The following is a 6,000-nucleotide window of genomic DNA, read 5'->3' on the forward strand; positions in this document are numbered from 1 at the left end:
AAGAACCAGACTGCAGTGTATATAGTGTAACTGTTAACAGTCAGGGCCTTAAATCCAGACCCAGGTTTGAATCTCAGTTCAGCTCCTTGGTAACTATATATTCCTCAGGACTCTTTTTATTGAAATCTATAGAGCAAAGCTCAAATTAACTCAATTTTTGAAAAGAAATGTTTACGCCACAAAGAGTGATAAATGCATGAGGTGACGGTTACATTAACTACCCTGACCCGATCATTATTCAACATACATATGTATGAAATCATCAGATTGTATCCCATAAGCTTGTACAATTACGAAGTATCTATTAAAATAAATAAAAAATTTTAAAAAGGAATGTATTGGCTCTTATAGCTGAAAAGCATGGAAGTTTGCTTGACTTAAGCCTGGCTGGATTCAGGCACAAAAACATATCATTCAGTGCGCTCTTTGATTAACTACATTTGTAAGCAGGTTTTTACAACGTAATAAAAAGATGGAAACCAGCATCCCTGGATTTATCCTATCAGTTTAATAATCTGAGCTGAAAGAGAATTTCAGCAAAAGTTCTGGGAAAAGCTCTCCATGAACCAATCTGTATCATGTGCTCATCTCAACCAAACTCACCAGTTTGAATTGAATTTCTGTAGCCAACAAAAGACATACTGATTGGCCAAGTGCGGTTCTAGTGCCCAGTGATGGAGCCAAGAGAAGGCGTCAGTTCTTCCCAGACCACATGGACTGTGAGAGGAGATGGACCATTTATCTAAAGGAAAATTGGGATTCCATAATGGAGAGAATGGGAACAGATGCTGGGCAGGAAAAACCAATGCATGTCTGCAAGCTGAATTCAGACCATGGATGTCAGTCTGCTAGTCCTCTGTTAGAATCTATAGAGCAAAGGTCCTATGTTTTATTTATTTATTTATTTAAAATGTAATAGACTTTATCTTTTACAGAAGTTTTAGGTTCACACCAATACTGAGCAGAAGATACAGAGGTTTCCCATATACCTTCTGTCCCTCCACATACACAGACTTCTCCATTATCAGTATCCTGCACCAGAACAGTACATTTGTTGCAACAGATGAACATACTTTGACATGCCATTATTGCCCAAAGTCCATAGTTTACACCAGGGTTCATTCTTGGTGTTATACATTCCGTGGGCTTGGACAAATGTATCATGACATGTATCTGCCATTATAGTATCATCCAGAGTAACTTTACTAAAAATCCTCTGTGCTCCACCTATTCATTCCTTTCTCTCTCTCCCCAACCCCTGTATTTTATTTTTCATGTCAAAAATATCTTCTGTATGAACCATAAACAAATACTGAACTCTAGTTCATGCTGAAGTTCTGGGTTGAAGAGAATTAATGCCTTTCACTTATTAAAAAATGCATCAAAAAATTAAAAGTGTTGATGGGTAGACAGAATAGGTGAACAGAGATGCATTAAAGCAAGGAGATGTTAGTGGTAGAATCTAGGTCATGAATATAAGGGTTTCACTGTAAAATTTTTTCAACTTTTATGTATGCTTAAAATTCTCATAATAAAATATAGAAAAAATACCTTGTGAAATGTGTCTTGACCAAGTACACTCATTACAAGCAATTGTTGAAACCACCATCTTCTGGTAGTGGTGCAGTTCTTTAGAAATTCAGCCCTTGGAGTTGTTGCTGAAGACGATTGCTTCTCTGCTATTAGCCTGTCAAAATGGTACATGATATTTTCTCCTGGTGCTCCCGGTTCTCCATTGACCTTGGCCTGCCCTGTTAGAGCTTTTACCAGTTTGTCTTTGTCCGCAGGCTCTTGTTTGCTTTCCAGTAAAAACTACAGCATTGTGTTTCTCTGCTGTGTTTGTTTTACTCCATATGCATGGCTTTTTGTTGAGGATGTCTTGGTGAGCTGTTGAGGATTTGTTCCAGCAGTCCTTATGAAAATCATTTGCTACAGCTCTTTGCAGTGCACGTCAATTCCCATAGAATTTGGATAAAGCCTTTTGTGGCCTGTCATTGACCTGTCTAGGTGGTCAGGGGCAGTCACAGAACAGGATGGGAATATTTCCACAATTGCATGCCCCTCTGCCTCCTACAGCCCGGTGGGGGAAAAAGACAAAGAATCAAAGTTGCACCTGGGTAAATTTCATCAGGATATGAAGAATGATTGTTGATGAGGTGAAGGAAATTGAGTATTTGCCTGAGAAGGAGGGGAAGGTGAGGGCTAAAGGCATCTGAATGTGCACACATATGCATGTACATGTGCATATGTGTGTATGTGCACACATGTGCATGTGTGTGTACGCACAGGTGTGCACGTGTGTACGCACAGGTGTGCACATGTGCATGTCTGTGCATATGTGCGTGTGTATGTGTATGTGCACGTGTATGTATGTTTGTATGTATGGTAGAATGAGGGAGGGTGTAATTGACCAGGATGCTGATGTATCAGAAAAACAGTCTTTTCTCTCTGGTTCTGAGGGATCCAGGAGACTGTTGAGTATCCTTCAAGACTCACCTTGCTCTGGAAAAACTTACCTGGTAGGAGTTGGGCAGGAGAGAGGGAGAAAAAAGGAGGGGGGTAGAGAAGAGAAGAGAGTGGAGAAAAGGAAGGATAGGAGGGAAGAAGAAGGGAGAATAGGAAAGGAGAAGTGGAGGAGACGGAAGAGAGGGGAAAAAAGAAAGGAGAAGGGGGAAAAGAGGAAAGAGGAGGCAGGACAGAAAAAAAGCACAGCAGTATGTATCATCTAGTTACCTGCTTCCTATCAGGTGGGGAAACATGCAATGGTGAAAAGAAAAACAAACAAAAAAGTCAAATCCGAGGGTGACACATTTTGATTATTTAAGCATTTAAGTAATCTCTGGACAGTAGTTATTTTGGCTTTAGTGGATGCTAAGAATCTTATTCCCCTTCCTAACAGATTCTGATTTCTTTTGGAAGGTGATATCCCCCCACTGGATATGGCTTCGGAAGGAGAGTGAATTCAGGTGCCTGCCACTCCATTACAAAAGCAGAAGGGGCAGATCCTTTTACTTAGGACAGTGAGAGGTGTGCGGGCAGGTGTCCTAAGCTTGGCCAATTAGAGACTGGCTTTTTGAGCTTAGAATCTTGAAGGAGCAAAACAAGGGCAGGAGAAGAGTTTGGATTTCATGACAGGACACATCTGCTCTGGGGCTATTGCTGTGGTTCTTGCTTTCTGGCCATTCCCAGATTGGGAATGAGAACTTCCTGTTCTCTGGAAGTCCCCTAATATATCCTCACTCCATGTTCATTACAGCAGTATTCACAATAGCCAAGATGTAGAAACAACCTAGATGTCCATCAATGGATGAACGGGTAAAGAAAACATTGTATATCCATGCAATAGAATACTATTTGGCCTTAAAAAAGAAGGAAATCCTGCCATATGTGAAACACGGATGAACCTGGAGGACATCATGGTAAGGGAAATAAGACAGTCAGAGAAGGACAAATACTATATGATTCCACTTATCTGATGTATCTAAAATAGCCAAATTCACAGAAGCAGAGAGTAGAATGGTGGTTGCCAGGGTTTAAAGGGAGGAGAAAACGGTGAGGTGCTGTTCAACAGGTATAAAGTTTCAATTACGCAAGGTGGGTACTTTTCAAAAAAAAAAAAATACCTTTTGTTTAGGTCAGTCAGAGAAGACTTCTGTTGCTAGCAACCCAAGGGCATGTACTGATCAGCCAGTGATTCTTTTTCTTGTGTTAGTACCACCTCATGATTGATATGTCTCCCTTTTATTTTTGGTGGCTGGTCCGTATGGGGATCTGAACCCTTGACCCTGGTGTTATCAACACCACTCTTTAACTAACCAAGCTAACCAGTCAGCCCTCACAACTGATAGAACTTTACTTTGAACAAAATATGGACACATACACCATTTTATTTCAATCCTCATCACTACCATTGCGAAGTGGTCAGGGCTGAACTCGTCAACTCATTTACAGATGAGAAATCCACAGCCCAGAGAAAGCAAGCACTGTGCCCATGATTGCCTAGTGCTGGAGAGATAAAGGGCCCACGGAGAAGATCGCATCCAATCTCCCCATTTTACAAGTAAGATGATTGAGTCCAAGGAAGTTAAGTGAGGTGTCTAAGGTCACACGCAGTGTCAGAGCTGGAACGCCAACCCAGCTTTTATAACCCAAAGCCTAATGTCATTCATTGCATAACTGAGAATTGGCTCCAAAAGAGAATAATAGTAACTAATAGTTGACATCATATCTGTGTACTGTGTGAATAAAGGTACCCCTTGGATTGAACAGCATCAGAAGCCAAGAATTCTCACTCCCTGTCTATAACACCTAGAACATTCCGAGTACTCAAGTTGTCAAACTAGAATAACGTTTGAATATTTTTTCCAGTCAGCTGTTTATGAGAACATCCCCCCAATCCCTGAGCTCTTTTTCTCCCTCAGCCACTGCACACTGACTGCCAAAAAGTTCAATTTTCGTTAAGAGCTTCAGAAATAGTCCTGAAAGGGAGGCATGGGATATTAAGAGCGGTGAGGGTGAAGGTTCTTACCAGAATCCTCCCCGCAGGGATAAAACATTGAAATGTACAGAAAGCATGACTCATCAATGTACAGATAAGGCTGGTTCTGCCAACAGCAGCGATGACAAAAGCAGAACAGCCAGAAAGGCCAGCAGGTAGGCAATCTAGTGGCTGGGCCAGGCCAGGTGGGGACAGAGGAATGAGCTGTCCTGCTCAGGAAAGTTCCAGAATATCCTGAATACCTGATCACTGAAGGCTGCTTTCTCTTGAACAACCCTGTCTTCTCTGTGACTCTGCATCACACTGATCTAAGAGGCCAGTTTACAATGAATGCAATGGGAGATTATGGTACCACTCTGCCTCTCTGTGTAGCTGACACTGTTGGGGAGAAGCTTCAGGAAACTTGAAGAGATGCTTTAGGGCTTTGTCCAATCTTTTGCAGGTAAGTGTTAACCATATACCTGGCAGCTAACTTTTAAAGCCAGCTGGTCACTGGAGCCTTCTTAAGTGGTGCATAGGAGGACTTCCTAAACTGACAACTTCTAATTCTGGAAATAAATACCATGATCTGTTGGCATGGTAAGATTTCAAATTCTGGAGGCCAGTGGAACTGGGTTTAAAAGACCTGTGTGACCTTGGCCAAATCACTTCTTCTCTCTGTGTCACAGTTTCCTACATGTAAACTAGAATTTAAAATGGCATATACCTCATAGAGTTACTATTAGGATAAAAGAAATAACTCAGCATTTCCTGCAATTTAGCCATTTGAGTTCCATGGGTGTGATTTTTGTCACTTGTACTATTATTTACATGATATTTCTGTTTAAATAGACTCACATAAAAATACCTCTATTTTAAAAATTAAGTATTTAAATTTTATTATTTATTTATTTATTTGTTTTTTTTAAATTTTATTTTAAAATCAAATTTTTACCACATATGTGCAAAACTAGTCTCTCTCACTCTATAAAAAGGAAACCTCTGAAAAAATCATGGAGGGGGTGGAAACCAATGTCATTAAAATTCTAGCTAATACTATAGCCTGCCAAGGCTCTCAGTGTAAGGCCTGTTCATTCTTTGTTGAAAGGAGGGATTAGCAAGTGTTAGAGGTGTTAAAGACATGTTAGCACTCCCTTGAGACTTTTGCTTGATGTAATTAGAATGATGGAAAAGGGATGAACTCTCTTATCATGTGATTCAATATTCTTTCTTTCTTTCTTTTTTTTTTTTCAGGGTAGGGGGACAGTTGGCCAGTACAGTGTCAATATTATTTCATATTGAGTTTGAGAACCTCTAAAATGATCTCCTCTATGGTCTCTCCTGACTACATTTGAAGACACATTGGAATAGTGTATATGCCTCACACAGGGCTTGGCCCATTGAACATGGTCAACATGTATTTATTCTCTTTCCTGTCTCCTTTTGTTGCTGCTTTTTGAGGAACTGTTAAAGGTTCAACCCCAGTAGCAACATCTTCACTGGTGAATACTTTTTTTTTTTTA

The sequence above is a fragment of the Cynocephalus volans genome, chromosome 6 (assembly GCF_027409185.1).
Source record: "Cynocephalus volans isolate mCynVol1 chromosome 6, mCynVol1.pri, whole genome shotgun sequence".
In the NCBI taxonomy this organism is placed as follows: domain Eukaryota; kingdom Metazoa; phylum Chordata; class Mammalia; order Dermoptera; family Cynocephalidae; genus Cynocephalus; species Cynocephalus volans.